Genomic DNA, 25,693 nt, shown 5'->3' with positions numbered 1-25,693 from the left:
GTTGCCTCTACTAGTACCTAAACTTTTCTCTCGAGATCCCATCCCCTCTGCTCCTACAGTGTTCACTGATGGTGGAAAAAAGGGAGCTGCTGCCCTTATATATTATCCAGACCAGCAATACCCCAAACCTCTCTTTACTGAACTTCCTGATAATTCCCCTCAGTACAAAGAACTTTATGCTGTTTTCCTTCCATTAAAAGCTGTACCAGAATCCTTCAACCTTTTTTTCTGACAGTGTGTATACTGTTAACTTACTTCCATGGCTTGCGCGATCTTATGTAAGAATTGATGACAACCCACTTTCTCCTCTTTTAATTCAAATTGCCTGTATGCTCTGTTCTCGAACCCATCCACTGTATGTTCAGCACCTACGTTCCCACAGCCCTCTTCCTGGTCCCCTGTCCGAAGGGAATGCTGCAGCTGACCGCCTTGCCTCCACAGGAATTCTCCTAGCCTCTGTCTCTAATCCTGCTGACTTTCATTCCCTAACCCATGTTAATCTTAAAGGTCTTCGAGCTCGATTTCCTGATATTCCTCTGCCACAGTTAAAACGTATTCTTGCTACATGTTCCTCCTGTGCAGGTCTAATCAAAACACCTGCTATTCAGACTCTAGGGGTTAATCCTCGAGGTTTAAAAGCCAACGCTCTTTGGCAAATTGATGTTACCCACATACCTAACTTTGGCAAACAAAAATATGTGTTCGTCTCAATTGATACCTTCTCTAAGTTTATGTGGGCTACAGCTCAGACTGGAGAAAACTCCAAAAAGCTTATAAGCCGTATGCTCTCCTGTTTTGCTGTAATGGGCTTACCTCTTCAACTTAAAACGGATAATGGACCTGCTTTTACCAGCAAACAATTTAAAGATTTTTGTTCCCTCTGGAACATTACTCATACTACAGGCATTCCGTATAATCCACAGGGACAAGGCATTGTTGAGAGGGCCCATCAAACTCTTAAGGCTCAATTAAATAAAGAAAAAGGGGAAATGTACCCCCCTAATATCCAGCTGGCAAAAGCCTTAACTACATTTATATTAACTACATTAATATTTACAAAACTCAGACCAACCTCCTATAATTCTTCATTGGAAAACACCACCCACCCTCCCAGCTATTAAAGTCAAATGGAAAGACCCACTTGATAAAATTTGGAAAGGACCTGACCCCCTGTTGACTATGGGGAGGGGTTTCGCATGTATTTTTCCACAAAATTACTCCAAGCCTGTTTGGGTTCCTGCCCGCCATGTCCGGCAATACCCACATGATGGCGCTGATATCCCTGAAGAACAAGAAACACTGCAAGAAGACTGGCTGCAAGAGGACTGGCTACAGGATGCACCCCAGGATCCATAATACAGCATGGCAGAATCAAAAAAAAAAAATCTGATTCACAGAACTCTCCCCCCCCCCGAATGAATGTCTTATGCTATGACTGGCCAGTTGTGTTTTGTGAGTGAGTGAATGAAAAAAAAAAAAATTGAGTGAGTTGAGTGACCAAAATTTTTGTATGACCCATTGTGCTCAGAGTACTCTGAAAGTTAACTGACTTTATATCAAACGGCTGGATGCAGCCATGGTTTCTGGAGACGTCCAGAAACAGTCCAAAAATTGTTCATTCCCCCTTTTGATTTCTTTTTTAAGTCTTGATATCAATATGAAATGTTTAGTCTTAAACTGTGTGAGTAAAGATGGTTCAACTATGACAGTAGTTCTAAATTCACATTTGAAATGATATATCTTATTTACAAGTTTTTCTCCTCCTGTGTGTTATAAACTATATGTTTAATATGCGTGTTTCAAGTTTGGTAAACATTAACTTGACAGTTAAATTGTAACTTCGAAGTTACATTTTTACGAGAAGAGGTAAAATCAATTCATTTAAGTAACTGAGTGTTTAAGGTAAAACTCTAAATATTCAATTTGACAATACATCATCTCCTAAGGTAAAATACAAATTCTCTATACAGGACATTTTTGGAGGGCCCCCAAAAATGTCCTGTAAGCTATCTTGTGGAAATTAATCCACAACAAATTTGGCATCAATCTGATATTGTAAATGTACCAAAAAAAAAATTGCCACTAAAATGTGTTAACTTTAGTAACCTGAGTTTGCTTAAAAACCCAATGTAAAAATAGTTAAGAATCAATATGTGTGACTTAAATTCGGTATGAAAACTTTGCTATATAAAGACATGAGGTCACGTAAGATGACCTTTACACAAAATTATAAAGATACCTAAACCAGTTATAATCATTGAGTTATCAATTGTAGTAAACTTCTAATTTGTTACAAAGTTTTTTCATAAGTAATTGACTACAGCTATGACAAGCCTTCGCATAAAGAAGCATCTGCTCATATAGAATCCCCAGAAATCCATCTTGGACCCCTGACCTCTGACATCACCCACAATTACAGCCATCCCCCGAAACCCATGATGTGACCTGACACGATCTGGAGAACCTGATTCACAGACTCCAAAGGACAAGACTTTCCTACTGCCTTTCTCTCAACCATCGGTGTCTGCTCTTCCTGCTTCTGTTTCGCCCATCATGTTTTGGCGGTTCCAGGTCACTCTCTACAGAGAAGAAAAGTTCCGGTGGCCGTCCTCCTCCATCAAGATAGACGTGTGGCATTTATTTCCTGGCCGTTGACATTGGACTGATGCTTCTATAGAATTTGCTGGACACTCCTTTTATACTGCTGGACTTCTTGAAGAATGACTGTAGCAGTTCATAGAACTTACCGCCAGCTGACTCGGGATTTTGCAATACCAGATCACCCCTCTAGCCCCTCAGCTTATCAGGCCCCCACTCCTCCACCCATCAGGCTCACTCTGTCTCTTGCTACTCTTACTTATCCCTCCGTCTTGTGCTAGTTCTTTTTAAAGACACTTACACACTATCATTCTGCTTTCTTCCCAACAGGTTTCCGTTCACCCCTACACTGCTATTCCCCTGACAGAGATGAAGCCTTTTACAGACATTGACCCAGTTATATATGGCCATTAAGTAAGAGAAAGATGTTGGGGGAATTGTGAGGATATGGTTGAGCTTGGAAGGGCTTGAGCCTGAGGGGTGTGTCAATCCTGTTAGTCTCTCTCTCCACGGAGAGGTTGAGCAAGGAGGGACAGTAGAACCCCAAAAAAGGTGTGCCTCTTATCAGTCTCCCTGCCTCACAAAGTGCCCCACACTCCTGATACTATGGCAAAAAGTTAAAAAGAAAGGGGGAGATGTTGGGTAGTTGCCACCTCCCCCTGGCTTCTTCTTATCCATATGCCTATATAGGGATTTACTGATCCAAAGGTTTGGTCTATTTACATAAATCACTTTTACATAAAGCACTCCAGGGCATTGGTGGTTCAGTTATAGGATTCTCGCCTGTTCCACCCCCTCCTTGTCACACTCTGATTTTCACCAGTCACTTTTCTCTCCACCCTCTCTATATCACATCCTGTTTCCACCCTACTTGGAGAGTATAAAAACAGCTGCTCTTCTGATTAAAGACACTTGGAAATTGCTTTCCGGCTCCGAGAGTTCCAGAGTGTATCTCCTGCGGAAGTTGGTGCAGCACGAGTTCCTGATCCCTCTCCCACACAGCAGCCTAGATCAGCTCCAGTTGAGTTCTCTCCAACCCAGAGAGCACTAGCTCGGGAAGAAGTACCCTCAGGCTATCCCGGCAATGTAGGTCATTCTCCCAGGTATGATATGGAATCTCAGTGTGGTTTTTATTTGCATTTTTCTAATGATGAGTGAAATGGAACATTTCTGCATATGTCTGTGGGTCATGTGTGTCTCTTCTTTAGAAAATTATCTATTCATGTTTTCTCCCATTTTTTATTGTTTTAATTTTCTTTTCCTTTTGTTGAACTGTATGAGTTCTTTATAGATGTTTGCTATTAACTGATTGTCAGATGTGTGATGTAAAAATAACTCCCCCCCCCCCAGTTATGGGCTACCTGTTTGTCCTTTGTGAAATTTTCTTTTGATATGTAAAAAAAATTGTTTGTTTTATAAAGTTCCATATATTTATGTTTGTTTTTATTTTACATGTTCATTCAGCTGAGTCCTAAACCACATCTTTGGTGATAAGTACCTAAAGTGATTCACCAATGTTCTTCTATGTTTTCATTAGTTGCTGATCTAATAACTAGGTCTTTGATACATTTCAGGTTAATTTTGTTGTATTGTGTTAGTGGTAGCTAAGTTTTATTTTTCTACATGTGGCTTGCTCTAATTTTCTCCCAGTAATATTTATTAAAGAGTCTTTCCTTTCCTCACTGAATGGTTTTGGCTTATTTGTCATAGACAAAGTACCTATAAATGTGTGCACTTAGTTCTGTGCTCTTTATATTGTTCCATTGGTTCAGGTGTCCATTTTTCCCAGTATCACACTGTTTTGACTAATTGAGAAGACCTGTAATCCCTCATACTTGAAGGATAATTTGCAGTGCAGAGTATTATACCTGATAGGCAATTGTTATCTTTTAATGCTTTGGATACTCCTTCCTTGTCTCTAGGGTTTGTGATGAGAAATCTGATGAAAGCCTGATAGTCCTATGTCTATATGTACTTCTTCCTTTCTTTCTTTAGAAGCCTCAATATTTTTATTTGTCCTTGAATTGTGATAGTTTTATAATGATGTGTTTTAGTGTTGGTTATGTTAGAATCAGTAACTTGGTTGTTTTCTCAATTTCCTGGATATCTATGTTCTGAAGTTTGAACATGTGTAGAAAACTTCTATTATGAACTTTTGACAAAAGCTATTTTAGAAAGCTGAGTTATCACCAAAATTTTACCACAAATTATGAGCAGATGTGAGTGATACTTTGATATTTGCAGACATGTCATAATCTGTGGGAGAGACATAGTGGTGAAATATATTCTCCAAAAGCTCTACTAGCAGGACAAGTACCTCACATTTATCAAGTGTCAAATAGGAAGTAGTCAGAAAGGGTTTGTGAGCAACAACTTTAACAGCAGCTGGGCTTGTGAAACCCATAGAGGATAGATTGCAGACTGTAGAGCCTATAAGGTCTGAAAATGCTAGAATAACCAGAATTCAGTGAATATGTAACAGAATCTAACCAAACTTTGTTCTGTGACAAAATCTCACAAGGATGAGAACTTGCTGGAATAAACATTAGATTAAGCTAAAAACACATGTAAACATTTGAAAAAGGAGATCAAATAAGAGAGAAACAAACAGGAAACCACAGAAGACACAGGTTGTCTGATTAAGCAAAAAAAAAAGAGAGTGTTATGGAGTCAAGATGATAGAACATATGTACTAATCCTCTTATCCCTCCCCAAAGTTTGGGAAAGCTAATACCACATAATGATAGACCATAAAAAGAGATCCAATCCATACTAATTTATTAATCAAAGAAAAGAAGGATAAGGTGGACAGTACTGATTCTACTGGCAATAAAAATACCATAAATTGATTTTTTTCTAAGCTAGTGAAAATTCTAGTCTAAAATTTCAAAATTCATTAAAATATGTTATAATAATGCCAGTAAAATGGAAAGAAACATTAATTCCTTAAAATAAAACTTAGTAAGATGATAAGCCATGATAGGCAGGGTGCCCTTAAGTGGATTACATAGAAAAAAAAAATTAAACCATAAGTGAATCTTAGTTTTAGTTTTCAATTTTCAGTGCTAACTATGGCACATTGTTGGCTTACATATCTGTGTGTATGTAGAAGAGGAATTTATAATCTTCTCCCAAATAAAATTTGATTGTAAAGTATCCATTTGAAGAGTTAGTCTAATACATTAGAGAGAGCACTGAACTACAAATCTACAGAATAAACTATTCTTTCTGAGCACTATTACTGCAGTGTACTGTTCTCTGTTTTTTAACATCAGTGTTATAATGTCTGCAATGGAAATATTAAATATTTATCTATGTATCTCAAAGGCTTGATGTAAAGATTCATATAAAAGCCTTAAAATCCATAAAACTATTCAACTGTAAAAAAATAAAAACAATAATATATTTATGGGACTAAAGAATTATAATTGAGAGAAAATTTTTTTCAGGAATATACATTAAAGTGGAAAGAACACACACAAATTAATAACTATGACATAAAATACCTTAAGATAAAGGGAGTAATATTTTATATACTATGACAAGTGCATAAAGGGAAAATATTTGGAGGGAAGAGATGACAGAAATAGAATATAAAGAACAAATTACAGTCAGTGAAGCCGGTCAGTTGGGAGGTGTCTGTTTTTCTCCTTCTCTGTCTCCCCCTTCTCTCTCTGCCCTATCCAATACAATGAAAAAAAAATGGCCACCAGCTAAGGTTTACCCCAGGGATGCAAGTTTAATTTAATATATGTAAAGCAATCAATGTGATCTATCAGGTCAATAAAAGCAAGGTCAAAAATCACATGGCTATATCAATAGATGGAGGGAAAGCCTTTGACAAAATCCAGCATCACTTTATGATCAAAACACTACAAAAATGGGAATAGATGGAAAATTTCTCAAGATAGCAGAGTCCATATGTAGTGAACCTACAGCCAGAATCATACTCAATGATGAAAAATTGGAAGCATTCCCCCTCAAATCAGGTCCTAGACAGGGCTGTCCACTATCACCATTACTATCCAACATAGTGTTGGAAGTTCTTATCATATGGATCAGTCAGAAGCAAGGAATTAAAGGGATACAAGTGAAAGAGAAGATGTCAACCTCTCCCTATTTGCAGATGATATAATCGTATACATAGAAAAACCTAAAGAATCCAACCAGAAGCTCTTGGAAATTATCAGGCAATATAGTAAGGTGTCAGGCTATAAAATTAACATACAAAAGTCAGTGGCATTCCTTTATGCAAACACTAAGGTAGCAGAAGAACTCCAGAAATCAATTCCATTTACTATAACAACAAAAAGACAATACAATATCTAGGAATAAACCTAAAAAAATAAGTGAAAGACTTATATACTGAAAAATATGAGTCACTATTTCAAATGAGTAGAAAAAGACACAAAAAAGTGGAAATATATTCCATGTTCATTGGTTGGAAGAATTAGCATCATCAAAATGAATATATGGGAACCAGGTGGTAGTGCAGCGGGTTAAGATGCAAGGATCCTGGTTCGAGCCCTCAGTTCTCCACCTGCAAGGAGAGGGGGTTGCTTCACAAGCAGTCAAGCAGGTCTGCAGGTGTCTAGCTTTCTCTCCCCCGTTGTTTCTTCTCTGATCTCTAGATTTCTCTCTGTCCTATTGAACAACAACAATAACAATAGCAACAATGGCAACAAAATGGGAAAAAATGGCCTTCAGGATCAGTGGATTTGTAAGTTCAGGCACCAAGCCCCAGAGATAACCCTGGAGGTAATATATATATATACTGCCCAGAGCCAAAAACAAATTTAATGCAATCCTCATCAACATCCTGCCCAACATTTTTAAGAGAATAGATCAAAAGCTATAAATGTTTATCTAGAACCAGAAAATATCTACAATTGCCAAAACAATCTTGTGAAGAAAGAACAGAACCAGAGTTCTATTCTCAAATTGTATTATAGGGCCATTGTAATTAAAAATGCCTGATACTGAAACATAAATATACACACTACCCTGTGATCCTGTAATTCCTCTCCTGGGAATATATCCTAAGGAACCCAACACACCCATCCAAAAAGATCAGTGTACACATGTTCTTAGCAGCACAATTTGTAATAGCCCAAACATGGAAGCAACATAGGTGTCCAACAACAGATGAGTGGCTGATCAAGTTGTGATAAATATACACAATGGAATACTACTCAGCTATAAAAAAATGGTGGCTTCACTGTTTTCAGCCGATCTTGGATGGACCTTGAAAAATATCATGTTAAGTGAAATAAGTCAGAAACAGAAAGATGAATACGAGATGATCTCACTCTTAGGCAGAAGTTGAAAAACAAGACCAGAAAAGAAAACACAAGTAGAACCTGAACTGGAATTGGTGTATTGCACCAAAGTAAAAGACTCTGGGGCGGGTTGGGTGGGGGGGAGAATACAGGTCCAAGAAGGATGACAGGGGACCTAGTGGGGGTTGTATCGTTATATGGAAAATTGAGAAATGTTATACATGTACAAACTTTTTGTATTTACTGTTGAATGTAAAACATTAATTCCCCAATAAAGAACTTAAAATAAAAGAATAGAAAAGAAAGAAAAAGAAAAATCAATTTGAAATCATTTTTAAAAAGGAACATGATATGCCTTAGAAAAAATGGCCTGTATTTCCATAAGCTTTCCAAATAAAAGTGGACTTGTGGTTGCAGAAATAGCTCACCTGGTAGAGTACAACTTGCATGCATTAGGCTTCTGGTTCTGAATGACTTTTCAGGCTTCTCTCTACTCTCATGTGAAAATCCATTTATTTTTCCCACATGAAATAAAATGAAACAAATCTTTAAAGAAATATTTTGGGCTTCTAGGTGAAAGAACTAAGTGACTCAAAAATGAATGAAAAGTCAATGGCCATCAGACTTCTTGACAGCAACACTTTCTATCAGGAGACAATGGAGTGATATGTTTAAGATACCAACGGGAAGAACATGTAACTATAGATTATAATCCCAGCCAAATTTACTTTGAAGCAGAAAGACTGCAGACAAAGTACTAGCAATATGCAAGGACTCAAGAAATATTGTTCCCAGGAGCCTTTACTGAGTAAAGTATAAGAGAATGAAATAATTGGAGACACATTGACATAAGACCTGGTGGTGTGTTTTAAATATACATAAACTTGTAGAGCTAAGTTTAAATGATGGCTGTAACAGAGAAAATACAGACTGTATCAGCTACAAGCTCTAGAATTTTAGGAACTGCATATCTACTATTAAAGAGAAGAGAATATAAAGGGAGATTAAACTTGGGCTTGCTTGATAGAAATTAGCTAGATATAAATAAAATGTCATTCAAATCAATTCATAAAACAGAAGGAGATGATGAAGATGTAACTAGTAAATGTCCTTGTTATTCATAGCAATAAATCAATAGTCAATTAACAAAGATGGACTCTATGGGTCTTATATAAGGGTATTGACATATAGGAGGCAATTGGAAAACACAGCGCACACACACACACACACACACACACACACACACACACTTGTCTATTAAATACTCCATTAAGCCCCCAATGCATTTAAAAAAAATATATAGACTGCACATTATGATTATCCATTTGTATAAAAGATGGTATATATAAAAAGAAACAACATATAGCAGTATGTCAGAGAAGAGAGAGGCTATTGTAATCACATTAGTATATATCATGAGCATAATACATCTATTTTAAAATGATTATCACTGCTGTGCTTGGCAACCTATGTTCCAGCCCCCAGTTACCACCTGCAGGAGGTGCTTCATCAGTGGCTGAAACAATGCTGTAGGCCTCTCTTTCTCTCCCTTTTCCTCTCCTTTACCTCCTCCCCCCTCGTCTGTTACCCTGTATCAAACAGGAGGAAAAAAAATAATATGTCCACTGGTAGTAGTGAGTTTATGCAGGCACTGAGCCCCAGAGGTAACCCTGATAGTAAAAGTGAATAATAAAATGCAGTTTATCTAACAAAATGATTTCCACCCTAAGTTGCAAATAGGAGATAAGAATTGTGAAACTTATGAAGCTTAAATAGGTTAAAAGTCAAATCAGAGGATACATGCCAGGTAAAGAAAACTAAATTAGTGTGCATTTTTATTTTCCTTAAAAATGGTACATTAGAAGTTAATGTCCAGTTCCATCAAACCACCTATCGCCTGGTAACCACTAATCCACTTCACTGATATACCTATCTCATACACTGTATGTCTTCTTCTTTTTTTTTTAACGCACAAATATTGGCAAGATAGCTCACTTGAGTAGTGTACTTAATTTGCCAGGGACACAACCCAAGTTTGAACCCTGTCCACACTACACCTGAAGGAAGCTTCAATGCTGTATTGTCTTTCCCTCTTCTCTATCTGAAAATTTCAGTCTGAAGCAGGGAATCCAATGTGATAACAATAGCACATAAAGATAGTCAGTGAGAATCTCCAACCTTATTCGTAATAGTATGGAAAATTATATGGCATATAGATGGAGAAAAGTAACTTGATACTGTCAGTACAAATACATGTTGATGATATACACATGCGTACACACACACACACACACACACACACACACACACACACACACACACACCAGATCATAGTTCCTATTCCTTCTTTGCTTCCACTCTTTATCCTCCCCTTTTTCTTTCCTTCGTTCCCTACTTTACTGACTTTCCTCTCCCAGAATTCCTCCAGTAGTATTTCTCCAGTGCCTTTTACTAAATGCTCTGCTTATTTTATCTCATATACCTTTGAACTACCCAAATGTGTAGTGTGGTTATTTCTGGCTGTCTTCTGTTCCTTGCCAGAGTGTAAGCTCTCTCAGGGAAGGTCTGACGATTGTTGAATGTGTCCTGCATGTTAGTCAGCTCAAAGGAGGGTTGGTGCATAGCTTACTGATTGTTTATGCAATCAAGCATGGGGATCTACAGATTGACTCCATGTGTTCAAAATTAGTGCCCCAAATTAGTCATTATTCTCCAATACATTTAAATAACTTTTGCATAGCCATTTTTTTTTAACCAGACCAGTGCTCAGCTATTGTTCATGGTGGTGCAGATGGATTGAATTTGGGACTGTTGGAGCCTCAGGCATGAGAGTCTGTTTGCATAACCATTATGCTATCTACCCCTGCTATTCAATTAACTTTTGTAACCCCAAATCCCCCAGGGAAGACTTCCTGACTTTTAAAATCTAGGGGAAATCTATGGTTTGGAGAAGCCTGAAGTCCTCTATATTTCTGCTAGTTCAATTTAGGAGAAAGTGGGATATGGTATAGAGTAGTCTTCTGATCCACTTGACTTCCTAGAAACTGCACAGATTAACTTCTGTTTTACATTTTCGATACCTAATGTAGCATTTGACATTTCCTTTTTTTTCCCTATTTTTATTTTTTAATTTTTTAACATAACACTTTATGCAAATTGAACATTTATTTATTTTTTAGTACTATTTTTATTGGGGAGTTAATGTTTTACATTCAACAGTAAGTACAATACATGGTATATGCATAACATTCCCCAGATTCCCATAAACAATACAACCCCCACTAGGTCCTCTGAATCCTTCTTGGACCTGTATTCTACCCGCCCACCCAAACCCACCCCAGAGTCTTTTACTTTGGTGAGATATGCCAATTCCATTTTAGGTTCTACTTATGTTTTCTTTTCTGATCTTGTTTTTCAGCTTCTGCCTGAGAGTGAGATTATCCCATATTCATCCTTCTATTTCTGACTTATTTCACTTAACATGATTTTTTCAAGGTCCATCCAAGATAGGCTGAAAACGGTGAAGTCACCATTTTTAACAGCTGAGTAGTATTCCACTGTGTATATATAACACAACTTGATAAGCCACTCATCTGTTGTTGGACACCTGGGTTGATTCCAGGTTTTGGCTGTTACAAATTGTGCTGCCAAGAACATATGTGTACACAGATCTTTTTGGATGGATATGTTGGGTTCCTTAGGATATATCCCCAGGAGAGGAATTGCAGGATCATAGGGTAGGTCCATTTCTAGCCTTCTAAGAGTTCTCCAGACTGTTCTCCACAGAGGCTGGACCAATTGACATTCCCACCAGCAGTGTAGGAGAGTTCCTTTGACCCCACATCCTCTCCAGCATTTGCTGCTGTTACTTTTTCTGATGTATGACATTCTCACAGGAGTGAAGTGGTATCTCGTTGTTGTCTTTATTTGCATTTCTCTTACAATCAGAGACTTGGAGCATTTTTTTTCATGTGTTTCTCAGCCTTTTGGATCTCTTCTGTGGTGAATATTCTGTCCATGTCCTCCCCCCATTTTTGGATGGGGTTATTTGTTGCCTTGTTGTTGAGTTTGGCAAGCTCTTTATATGTGTTGGTTATTAAACTCTTGTCTGATATAAAGATCTTCTCCCATTCTGTGAGGGGTCTCCTGGTTTGGGTAGTGGTTTCTTTTGCTGTGAAGAAGCTTTTTAATTTGATGTAGTCCCATAGGTTTATACTTGCCTTAGTCTTCTTAGTAATTGGATTTGTTTCATTGAAGATGTCTTTGAAATTTATGCGGAAAAGAGTTCTGCCAATATTTTCTTCTAAGTATCTGATAGTTTGTGGTCTAACATCCAAGTCCTTGATCCACTTGGAATTTACTTTTGTATTTGGTGAAATACAGTGGTTCAGTTTCATTCTTCTGCATGTTTCAACCCATTGTTTCCAACACCATTTGTTGAAGAGACTCTGCTTTCCCCATTTAATAGTCAGAGCCCCTTTGTCAAAGATTAGATGTCCATAGGTGTGGGGGCTCTCTTCTGGGCTCTCAATTCTATTCCACTGATCAGTCTGTCTATTCATGTTCCAGTACCAAGCAGTTTTGATGACAATGGCCCTATAATACAATTTGAGATCTGGGAGTGTGATGCCTCCAGTTGTGTTCTTTTTTCTCAAGATTGTTTTGGCAATTCTAGGTCTTTTCTGGTTCCAGATAAACATTTGTAGCATTTGTTCTATTCTCCTAAAAATGTGCTGGGGATCTTGATGGGCATAGCATTAAATCTGTATATGGCTCGGGGTAGTATACTCATTTTGATGATGTTAATTCTACCAACACATGAACATGGAATATCTTTCCACTTCTTTGTGTCTTTTTCAATTTCCTTGAGTAGTGACTCATAATTTTCAGTATACAAGTCTTTCACTTCTTTAGTTAGATTTAATCCTAGATGTTTTATTGTTTTAGTTGCTATAGTAAAAGGAATTGATTTCTGGATTTCAATTTCTTCTAGCTTAGTGTTTGCATAGAGGAATGCCAATGACTTTTGCATGTTAATTTTGTAGTCTGACACCTTACTGTATTGCCTGATGATTTCCAAAAGTTTCTTGCTGGATTCCTTAGGTCTTTCTGTGTATACTATCATGTCATCTACAAATAGGGAGAGTTTGACTTCTTCTCTTCCAATCTGTATCCCTTTAATTCCTTGCTCCTGCCTGATTGCTATGGCAAGAACTTCCAACACTATGTTGATTAGTAATGGTGATAGTGGGCATCCCTGTCTAGTACCTGATCCGAGTGGAAATGCTTCCAGTTTTTCACCATTGAGTATGATGTTGGCTGTAGGTTTGCTATGTATAGACTCCTCTATCGTCAGGAATTTTCCATCTATTCCCATTTTTGTAGTGTTTTGATCATAAAGGGATGTTGTATTTTGTCAAAGGCTTTCTCTGCATCTATTAATATGACCATGTGGTTTTTGGTCTTGTTTTTGTTGATTGATTTACATATATTAAACCAACCTTGCATGCCTGGGATAAACCCCACTTGGTCATGATGAACAATCTTTTTAATATACTGCTGTATCCAGTTGGCTAGGATTTTGTTCAGTATTTCAGCATCTATGTTCATCAGAGATATTGGTCTGTAGTTTTCTTTTTTGGTTGTGTCCCTGTCTGCTTTTGGTATCAAAGTGATGTTAGCTTCATAGAAGCTGGAAGGGAGTATTCCAGTGTCTTCAATCTTCTGGAAGACTTTTAAAAGTAGATGTATTAGTTATTCTTTGAAGGTTTTGTAGAATTAATTTGTAAAACCATCTGGTCCAGGACGTCTATGTTTGGGGAGATTTTTGATAATTGTTTCAATTTCATTAGCTGTGATGGGCCTGTTCATGTTATCCACTTCATCTTTACTTAGTTTTGGAAGTTGGTAGGTATCTAGGAAATCGTCCATGTCTTCCAGGTTTTCTAGTTTGTTGACATATAGTTGTTCTAGAATCCTCGCATGATCTGTTGAATTTCTGCGGTGTCTGTTGTGATATCTCCTCTTTCATTAAGTATCCAATTTATTTGGGTCTTCTCCCCTTTTTGTTTTGTGAGTCTGGCTAAAGGTTTGTCGATTTTGTTCACTCTTTCGAAGAACCAACATTTACTTTCGTTGGTCTTTTGTATGGTTTTCTTATTCTCAATGTTATTTATTTCTGCCCTAACTTTAGTGATTTCTGTCCTTCTGGTTGCTTTAGGGTTCCTTTGTTCTTCTTCTTCTAGGTATTTAAGATGTGTAATCAGGCTGTTTATTTGTGCTTTTTCTTGTTTCCTAATGTGTACTTGTCTAGCTATGAACTTCCCTCTCAGTACTGCCTTAGCTGTGTCCCAAATATTTTGATAGCTTGTGTCTTCATTTTCACTGAAATCTTGAAACATTGTGATTTCTTCCTTTATTTCCTCTTTGGCCCAGAAGTTGTTAAGAAGTGTACTGTTGAGCTTCCATATTTTTGGGACTATTACTAATCTTTTGTTGATTTTTAAGTGTTAGTTTAATTCCACTGTGGTCTGAGAAGATGCTTGGGATGATTTCAATGCTCTTGAATTGGCTGATGCTGTCTTTGTGGCCTAACATATGTTCTATCCTTGAGAATGACCCATGTGGATTTGAGTAAAGTGTGTATTCCAGTTTCTTGGGATGAATAACTCTGAAAATGTCCAGTAGTTCTAGTTTATCTATCTCTTCATTTAGCTCCCTTATGTCTTTATTGATTTTCTGCCCGGATGATGTGTCAAGTTGAGAGAGTGGGGTGTTGAAGTCCCCTACTATAACTGTGTTGCTGTTAATATATTGCTGTAGCTCTTTCAGTAGATGTTTGATGTATTTAGATGTATTTAGTGTCCATTCCTATCTTTTTAAATCTTACCTATTTTAAATTCTATCGTGTCAGATATGAGAATATCTGTTCCTGCCCTTTTTTGTGGGCCATTGGCTTGTATGATAGTTTTCCATCCTTTCGCTTTAAGTCTGTGTTTGTCTTGGTGACAAACACAGGTGGGTTCCTGTAGACAGCATATTGTTGGGTTGTATTTTCTGATCCATCTTCCTACTCTGTGTCTTTTAATAGGTGAATTCAGGCCATTGAAATTTATTGATATCAAAGATTGAAGATATTTTAATGCCATTCTTGTAGAGTTTTAGAGTGTTCTGATATATATCCTATTTATGATGGTCTGACTGTTTATAGAAGACCTTTCAGAACTTCTTTCATGGCAGGCTTGGTGATAGTTGATTCCTTCAACTGTTGCTTGTCTGAGAAGGTTTTGATGCCTCCATCTAGTCTGAATGACAGTGTAGCAGGACACAATAGTCTTGGTTGAATGCCTTTCTCATTGAGCACTCGATAGATATCTTGCCATTCTCTTCTGGCCTGTAGTGTTTGTGTGGAGAAGTCTGCTGCTAATCTTATGGGTTTTCCTCTGTAGGTGACTCTGTTTTTCTCTTGCAGCCTTCAGGATCCTTTCTTTATCCTTATTCATTTCCATTCTAAATATGATGTGTCTTGGTGTCTTTAAGTCTGGGTAATTCTGTTTGGGACCCTCTGGGCTTCTTGAATTTTTATGTCTCTGATGTTGTCTAGACTAGAGAAGTTTTCAGCTATTATGGCCTGAAGAATGCTTTCTTGCTTTCCCTCTCTTTATTCCTCTGGTAAGCCAATAATGCGTATATTGTTTCTTTTGAAGTCATCCCATAGGTCTCTGTTGTTGTTTTCATCATCTCTTAATCTCTTTTTGAGATCTCTTACTTCTTTTTTAGATGTCTCTAATTTGTCCTCGATCTTGCTAATTCTGTCTTCAGCCTCATAGATTCTATTCTCTCTGCCCTCTACTGTTTTCTGGAATTCATCTATTTTGTTTCCCTGTTCTGATACTGTTTTAGCTTGTTCAGCTAGTTGTGTTCTTAGCTCAGCTATTTCAGCTTTCAGCTCTCTAATAACCTTGAGATAGTTAGTGTTTTCTTCCAGAGTCTCATTTGTTGTTCCTATATTTCTGATTACAATTTTTTCAAACTCTTTACTCACTCCTGTGATTATTTCCTTAGCTAATGTTTGGATGTTGACCTCGTTATTTTGTGCTTTTAGCTGGACTGTTGTCCTGGTTAGTTTCTCCAATATTTCTTCTTGTTGGTTTACCCATTTTATATATTATGTTATGAGTTCCCTCTCTTAGTACTTTTCAAATTACTGATCACTATTTCCTGGATTGACTTGTGTCTAAGTAAGGGAATTAAAGGATTCACAGTGGTGGAATTTAACAGTTGTTTCAATAGTATTTTAATCCCTGAGTTGGAGCTCAGTGATTTAAAAGCCTCTTTTTTTTTTCTCTGTAGGTTATGGGAGCCTGAGGGCTTCTAAAGTATAAGTAGGCTTCTTAGCTTAATCACTGACTCCTAACCAAGAGATAATGCAGGGTATGGCAGAGATAGTCCAGTGGTTAAGCAAAGAGACTTTCACAGCCCCATAGCTATGCCACCAAGGTATAGGTCTTCTCCTGAGTTTCCTGGTTAGATCTCTGTCCCCTGGTGTCCCTCCCTGCTGCTACTCCAGATTCTGAAGGCAGTAGCAATGGAGACTCAGAGTTGCACTTGGTGAGTCTCTGGGGAGTCCTCTCCTCCCTTCAGCTGTCCCCTTGTTGGTGAACAGACTGGAGGTGGTGTCTCAACTGATAAACCACCGGACTGTTACCAGCCACTTAGTCTCTCCCTAGGCTCCTCTCTGTCACCAGCAATGTGTGTTTGCACTCACCGGTGATTTGGTGGGTTCCTGTAGTCGTTCTAGTCCTGTCTTGTTGTGGTCTCAGGTGGTCTCCTTTGGTATTCTTAGTTGATCCGGGAAAGGAGAGGAGAGGAGAGGAGAGGAGAGGAGAGGAGAGGAGAGGAGAGAGACAGATCTGCTGTTGCTCGTAGCCCCGCCTCCAGAAGTCCCATTTGACATTTTCATAATTAGTAGCTGCCAAGAGGAAAAATGATTTTCTTTTAGCATTTGTGAGGATTCTGGGAGTCAAGCTTGGGAAGAATCTTGTCACCCGGTGCGCACTATTCTCAGCTTTTTAAACATCCTTTTACTACTTTCCCCTCCTTTCCTGATACCTTACTTTCTCTTTTCCTATGTTACCTGAGAGCTCCAAATACATCTCCCTCTGATAAAGAGTATCACTAGCCTTCCTCCTTAAAAAGGCAGACATGTCCCAATGTGTTTACTTTTATCCATAAAGAAGATTCTGCCTTTAGTAGTTTCTACTAATGCCATAAATATGGGTCTGACCGATATGCCAGGGATATGTATGCCACTTAACAGACATTAAAGACAAATAGGACAAGGTCTAAGGTACTGTTACATAGAAATTGTTGATAGGGATTTGATGTAGAAAATTGGCAGTTTCTCCAAAATCTAAATGCAAAATTATCATATGATCCAGAAATTCAATTCCTCAGCAGATACCAAGGGAAATGAAAACAACCATGCAGAAACTTCTTCACACATGAATGTTTAAGAATGACATTATTATAGCAGCCAAAAGGTGAAAACAACTTAATTTTCATCAATAGATAAACTGATTAAACTAAAGGGTGGCATATCCATACAATAGAATATCTATCATTCAGCCATAAAATGGAATAAAATACTGTATACATGATGCACTATAGATGACACTTGAAAGCATGATAAGTTGTACAAGAGGTGGCACAGAAGATAAAGCATTGAACTCTCAAGCACAGGGTTCCTGAGTTCAATCCCTGGAATTGCCTGTGTCACAGTGGTACTCTGGTTCTTTCATCTTTTTATCTCCCTCATTAGGAAACAGATTAGTCTTTTTACAGAGAAAACATGATGAGCAAACTACATCAGATATAAAAGGTGACATATTACATAATTCTTTAACAAGATTTAGCCATAATAGTTAAATTCATAGAAACAGAAAGCTCATTAGAATTTAATAGTTTTTTTTTGTCCTTTTTATTTTATTTGATAAGGCATAGAGAAGTTGATAAAGGAAGGGATGATAGAGAGGAAGAGAGAAAGATAGACACCTGCAGATCTGCCTCACTGCTCATAAAGCATCCCTCTAGCGTGTGGGAAATGGGGGCTCAAACCCAAGTCCTTGTAAATGGTAATATGCACACTTAACTGGGTGAGTCACTGTCTTGCCTCCCAGAAGTTACTAGTTGTTTTTGTAAGTGTCTTATTTATTTGAATGAGATAGATAGCTAAAGAGAGAAAGACCAAGTAGAGCACCGCTATTACTTGTGGTGGTGCTGGGGACTAAACCTAGAACCCCAGACAATCAGGCATGAAAGCCTTTTGCAGAAAGTCAGGGGGTAGTGCAGCGGGGTAGGCACACTTGGCACAAATCACAAGGGTCTGCATAAGGATCACCATTTGAGCCCCTGGCTCCCCACCCTCAGGGGAGTCACTTTACAGGTGAGAAGTAGGTCTGCAGGTGTCTATCTTTTTTTCCCCCTCTCTGTCTTCCCCACCTCTCTCCATTTCTCTCTGTCCTATCCAACAACAATGACAGCAATAACAACTACAATAATAACTACAATGAAACAAGGGCAACAAAAGGGAATAAATGAATAAATTAATTTTTAAAAAAAGAAAGCTTTTTTTCAGAGCTATTCTTCTATCTTCCCAGACCAAAATTTTCCAGTTTTACAGGGGAGGGTATAATAGGCAATTATTACTTAATAAATATGAGGTATTTTGTGATATGATGCAAATTTCTAAAACCAGAAAGTTTGGCTTATTACCTCTAAAGTGGGTACTACTTATACATACTGATATTTGTATGACATGTGGATTTTACCTTAATAAAAATGAATACACACACACTTAGTAAGTGGAGGAAATTTTTAAAAAAGCAGGTGTTTTATCTGGTATGCCCTTGAAAGGTGAATTTGAAGTGGCAAGTTGCATGCAGTTAATGATTTAGGGAATTAGAATGGTGGACTGAGAGTGTTTGGGAAAAGGAAAAAATCAGTAACAAATGGCTCTTTTAGCTGGCTAGTTCTCCAGAAATTAGAATGTTCCAATACACCAGAAGATCTTGCACTGATAGAGTAATCTCAGAAAAGTTTATCCATCCTGTGGTCACAGGTGGATCTTCACTCATGAAGTCAACAGATAAACTGATTAAACGGAAGGTTGGCATATCCATACAATAGAATATAATTCAGCCATAAATGGAGCAAAATACTGTATACATGATGCAATATAGATGACACTTGAAAGCATTATGATAAGTTGTACAAGAGGTGGCACAGAAGATAAAGCATTGAACTCTCAAGCACAGGTGGATCTTCACTCATGAAGTCACCTGTGCTTTTGTGCTACATCTACTTGAGAACCCACTGGATTTTCAAGATTATCCTACCATCCTGCAACTGTGAAGCCTGTGAAAATGAAAGTAAATGTCTGTGTGTCACAGGTTCAGGGAAAGTGCTGCTCATGGCAAGTGCAGTCAGAGGCTGGAAGCTGGGCTAGAGCTGTTCTCTGTGGCTGACCCTGGAAGAAGAGAATGTGCTAAACAATATATCTTGCATCAGGAAGAAACAAACTATGCTGTCATTTCTCTAGTGCAAACTTTAAGAGTATTTTGCCTAAAATCAGTCATCCATGATGACCTAGTGTAGTCTCCTTTGAAGCTACTTTGTCCTTAAAATTAGGATTTGTAATTGCTATTGTTTCTTTCTCTTGACTTTTGTTGCCTGCTTTAGCGTGAACATTAGATGGTCTGTGACTGTCCTTTTCTTTTGTAAAAAATTATTGAGCTACTGAGAATAATTTAGGAGGTGATTTAGTGCCACAGTGCTTGTTTTATGTGGCTCAGACTCTGGGTTCAATCCCCAGCAGTGCATGGGAACAACAAACAGTGTAATTCTCTCGGTGATGAGGTTGTCTTTTGCTCTCTTTTTCTCTGTTTCTGTCTACCACTTATTACAAAATGAAATCAAACTAGTCCAGAGTGTTGTGGAGTGGCCAGAGCCATAGACTTTAAGCATGAGGTATAGATTGCATATGTGAGAGTGGTGCTTTATCTCTTTCTCTTCCTCTCCTTTACCCTCTACCTCTCCCCCTATTCTCCTTTCCCCTGCCATATATTCTTCCCCCTCCCTCTCCAACTCCCTCTCTCCATTTTTTCATTGCTCTTGCCAGTAAATAAATAAATCTCTAGAATATGAAATAGACTATTGGAATTGGGAGTTGCCTCAGTTGTAGGACACAGATGTGAGAGAGAGACTGAATTTAATCTCCAGCTTCACATAATCATAATTGTCAGCTCTACTGACAATTTTATTGTTTTGTAAAAATAATAATAACAGAAAGCATCAATTATGCTCAAATCTGTAGTTATAGAAAATATCATTTGGGGAAACTGATAAAATAGTTTACCTGGATAGTGTAACTGCTTTGCTATATGTTGGGTAGTTGCCATCTCCCCCTGGCTTCTGCTTAACCATATGCCTATATAGGGATTTTACTGATCCAAAGCTTTGGTCTATTTACATAAATCACTTTTACATAAAGCACTCCAGGGCATTGGTGGTTCTATGATAGGATTCTCTCCTGCTCCACCCCCTCCTTGTCACACACTGATCCCTTCTTTGTCACACTCTGATTTTCACCAGTCACTTTTCTCTCCACCCTCTCTATATCACATCCTGTTTCCACCCTACTTGGAGAGTATAAAAACAGCTGCTCTTCTGATTAAAGACACTTGGAAATTGCTTTCCGGCTCCGAGAGTTCCAGAGTGTATCTCCTGCGGAAGTTGGTGCAGCACGAGTTCCTGATCCCTCTCCCACACAGCAGCCTAGATCAGCTCCAGTTGAGTTCTCTCCAACCCAGAGAGCACTAGCTCGGGAAGAAGTACCCTCAGGCTATCCCGGCAGCTATATACATGATTACAGTTTGAGCCTAATCTAGCAACTGTCTCCCTCAGCACGCGTGTGTGCGCGCGCACACACACACACACACACACACACACACACACACACACGAGCAAGGTTTAGAGCTATGGTGTTGTTTCCTCTCTCCCTTTGTGTCTGCCTCTCTTCCTCTATCTGAAAATGTTGGCTCAGAGTGATGATGCTCCTTTCATGATTTAAGGCTTGTATTATGTTGTCACTTGTTAGGTACCAGACACTAAGAATGATACTGCCCAATGTAGCCTAGAGAATGAATATGCTTATTTCTTTTGTAAACTTTATAGTCCTGAAGGGAATTTAGAATTAACCACACAGTTCTACGTGGTAGAAATGCTATTAGAATGTAAACTTGACAGGGCATTTCATTGAGGATCTACCCTAGACTGGAGGATTAGAAAGTCTGAGGAGAGAAGATGGCAATTTGGAGACAACACATGCAGTGAGCTCCACAAGGAGTCTGCTTCAAACCTGGGAAGTTCAGTGAGGGTAGGAGTTATGGGCCAGTGGTGGGTGAGGAGTACAGGTGGGTTCAAAGTTGTATGAAGGAAGAGCCCAACAATCCACCCCTGGGCTAGCAAACAGAGACTGAAAAGGAGAAAGAAAACAAGGATTTGGCTGGGAATCTGCAGTTTTTCTATTTTGCTCTGCAATACCCCATCCCCCTTCCCGGCCACACCTTACGGAGGTAGTTTATCAATATTCCCGAATCAGCAGGAGTGTCATCCAAAGGAGAGGGGATATTTCCCCAAGTAAAGGCTTTTTTTTTTTTTGTCTTTGTGAAGGGGGCTGGAGCTCTGTCTGAATGACAGAACACCTGACCAATCAGGGCCTCAGTTTGTCTGGGTTAGATTACCTGTCTTCCTCCCTTCTACCTCTTGAGTTTGTCTGAAAGCTACTTCTTGTAGTTGTTGGTTTTTGCTTGGTTTAGGAAGGGAACTAGGCTATGTGTAGTCAGTCTGGAATGGTTTAATATGCAGACTGACTGTTAGGGTTTTCATTTATTATCATTATTATTATTTTCACTTATCTCTTTTCCCTCATCTCCAGGTTGACCAAAATTAGCTGTTGTTGCTCTTCCCACTGATAGGTGATTGGGTATGTTACCCATTGTGGGATGAATTTGCTTGTATTTCTCTCTCTTTCCTCCACTTGTCTTCTTTCCTCCTAACTAGCTGAAAAAAATCTCTTTCCTTTCACTGCTTTTTATTCTTTTTCTTTCTGTATTCACTGGCACTCATTTTTGAATTATCTTGTGGAAGAAGTCTGACTCATAGTGGACTCTTTCTCTCTCTCTCCCCCAATCTCTATCTTTTCTCTGTTCCTTTCTCTTCCTCCATCTCTAGAATTTATAGTTGACAGTTTATTTTTATAATTGTCTATTCTTTTTTTTCCTTTATTATTATTTTTCTTTCTTTTTGTTTTGTTTGTTTTCATTTTTGGAGTGGAGGTGTTTCTTGGCTAACTGATTTTGTTAAACTGCATTAATCTTTGTTTTGGTTGATTTTGTTGTACATTCTGGGGTTTGTGACTTCATGTGTGAAAAGGCTTTAGTGTGGCTTATACACACACAACACAATAATTGAAGGATAACAGGACAGAAAAATACAAACCAAATCAATAAAAAAATGGTTAAATAGAAAGCAAATAAAACCACTACCACAATGAATCAGGACAGGAGCACAGAACAAATTCCAAGTAAATTAGAAGCATCTATAAATAAGTAAAATATCAAAGCAATAATTGATCTATTAATCACAGAAATGAGGACAGCTAATGAGGACAAGGCTAGCAGAAATAGGGAAACAACAGATGAGACCTTCAAGGAAAATACTAGCTACCTTAAGGTAATTAGAGGACTTAAAGGTGAAATAGCTGGGCTAAAAAGGAAAACTAGCATAACAAGCTAATATTGTAACTTAGCAAGGTAAAAAACTAAACAAACAAACAAACAAAAAACTGAGCTGAAGAAGGAAGATGAGGGAAGGGAAAGCAGATTGACAGAAGCAGAAAACAGAATTAGGCAGACAAAGGATGAGTCAGAAAAAAAATTAAAAGGAGGTAAAAGAGTTACAAAAAGAGATTGAGAGACATGAAAACAATAACAGAGACATATGGGATGATCTCAAAAGAAGTAACATTCACATAATTGGCCTACCAGAGGAAGAAAGAGAAGATGGGAAAGAACATATACTAGAAAACAATAGAGGAACATTTCCCAGCCCTAAACAACAAGAAGGACATAAAGATTCAAAAGGCCCAGAGAGTCCCAAACAGAATCAACCCAGACATGAAGACACCAAGATACATCACAGTTACAATGAAAATAAGTAAGGATGAAGAAAGGAGCCTAAGGGTTGCAAGACAAAAACAAAAAGTCATGTACAGGGGAAAACCTATAAGACTATCAGTAGACCTCTACTTAAACTCTAAAAGCCAGAAGAGAATGACAAGATATCTGTTGAGCTCTCAATCAAAAAGGACTTCAACCAAAGATAATGTATCCTGTTACACTTTCATTCATATTAGATGAAGGGATAAAAACCCTTCTCAGACAAGCAACAGTCAAAGGAGGAAACTGTCACTAAGCCTCCCCTGAAAGAGGTTATAAGGGTCTCCTATAAACAACAACATCATCAAAATATATGCCATATGCCAGAACAAATAAAAAAATGTTAAATAATGGTACTGCAATACCTTAAATCCATAATATCAATAAATGTCAATGGATTAAATTCACCTATTAAAAGGCAAAAAGCAGGAGGATGGATCATAAAACTCAACCCAACCATATTCTCCTTGCAAGAATCACACTTGACCAAACAAGACAAACACAGACTTAAAGTGAAAGGATGGAAAATTATCATACAGGCTAATAGACAGCAAAAAATGGAAGGAACATCAGTTCTATTCTCTGAAACAATAGACTTTAAATTAAATAAAGTAATAAAAGATAGGCAAGGTCATTACATAATGATCATAGGATCAAGCAACCAAGAAGATTTAACAATTACTAACATGTATTCACCGAATGAGGACCCATCTAAATACCTCAAACAGCTAATGCAGTACTTAGAAGGAAATTCAAAGCCATACAAGCAGACATTAGATAACAAGAAATAGCTCAAGTAAATTACCTTACTGCTCACCTTAAAGACTTAGAAGAAGAGGAATGAAGGAACCCTAAAGCAACCAGAAGGGCTGAAATCACCAAAACTAGAGTGAAAATAAACAACACTGAAAATAAGAGAACCATACAAAAGACCAAGGAAGCCAAATGTTGGTTCTTGAAAAAATTTAAAAAGACTGACAAACCCTTAGCCACACTCACACACAAAAAATAAGGCTCAAATAAATAAAATTGTAAATGATAGAGGAGATATCACAACAGACACCATTGAAATCCAAAAAATCATGTGAAGCTTCTACGAACAATTGTATACCACCAAATTAGAGAATCTGGAAGAAATAGAAGAATTCCTAGAAACATATACCCTTCCAAATCTAAACCATAAAGAACTAAAGAACTAAAATGGACCAATCACAGACTGAAAAATGAAATAGGTATTAATAATCTTCCCAACAAAAAAAGTCTAGGACCAGATGGCTTTAAAAATAAATTCTACAAAACCTTCAGGAAAGAGTTAATACCTATACTCCAAAAGATCAAAGAAACAAGAACACTTCCTTCCACTTTCTATGAAGCCAACATCACCCTGAACCAAAAGCAGATAGGGACAGAACAAAAAAGTAAAACTACAGACCAATATCCCTGATGAACAAGGAAGCTAAAATATTGAACACGATACTAGACAACTGGATACAGCATTTATCAAAAAGATTGTTCATCACTACCAAGTGGGACTTATCCCAGGAATGCAAGGCTGGTTCAATATATGTAAGTGAATCAGTGTCATTCACCACATTAATAAAAGCAAAACCAAAAACTACATGATTGTCTCAATAGATGCAGAGAAAGCCTTTGACAAAATACATCACCCATTCAAGCTCAAACACTAGAAAAAAATGGGAATAAGTGGAAAATTACTCAAAGATAGTGGAGTCCATGTACAGCAAACCTACAGCCAAAATCATACTCAATGGACAGAAGTCGAAAATATTCCCTCTCAGATAAGGGACTAGACAGGGCTGTCTATTATCGCAATTACTCTTCAACATAGTATTGGAAGTTCTTATCATAGCAATCAGTCAAGAGAAAGAAATCAAAGGAATATATATTGGAAAAGAAAAAGTCAAACTTTCAATATTTGCAGATGATAGGATAGTAGTATACATAGAAAACCATAAAGAATTTCATCAGAAAGCTACTAGAAATCATTAGCCAATATAGAAAGGTGTCAGGCTACATAATCAATGTACAAAAATTGGCATTTCTTTATGCGAACACTAAGTCCAAAGAAGCGGATATCCAGAAATCACTCCCATTCACTGTTGCAGCAAAATCAAAAATATCTAGGAACAAACCTGACTAAAGAGGTGAAAGACTTGTATACTGAAAACTATGAGTCGCTATTCAAGGAAATAGAAAATGATACCAAGAAATGGAAAGACATACCATGCTCTTGGATTGGAAGAATTAATATCATCAAAATGAATATTCTCCCCAGAGCCATATACAAATTCAATGTAATATCCATCAGAACGCCATCAAGTTTCTTTAAGAGAATAGAACAAAAATTACAGTCATTTACCTGGAACCAGAAAACACCCAGAATTGCCAAAACAATCTTGAGGAAAAGAAACAGAAATGGAGGCATCACACTCTCAGATCTCAAACTATATTATAAGCCATCATAATCATAACAGCCTGGTACTGGAACAAAAATAGGCACACAGACCAGTGGAACAG

This window comes from Erinaceus europaeus, chromosome 10, assembly GCF_950295315.1.
Source record: "Erinaceus europaeus chromosome 10, mEriEur2.1, whole genome shotgun sequence".
NCBI classification, from domain to species: domain Eukaryota; kingdom Metazoa; phylum Chordata; class Mammalia; order Eulipotyphla; family Erinaceidae; genus Erinaceus; species Erinaceus europaeus.
This window is presented reverse-complemented; position numbering follows the sequence as displayed.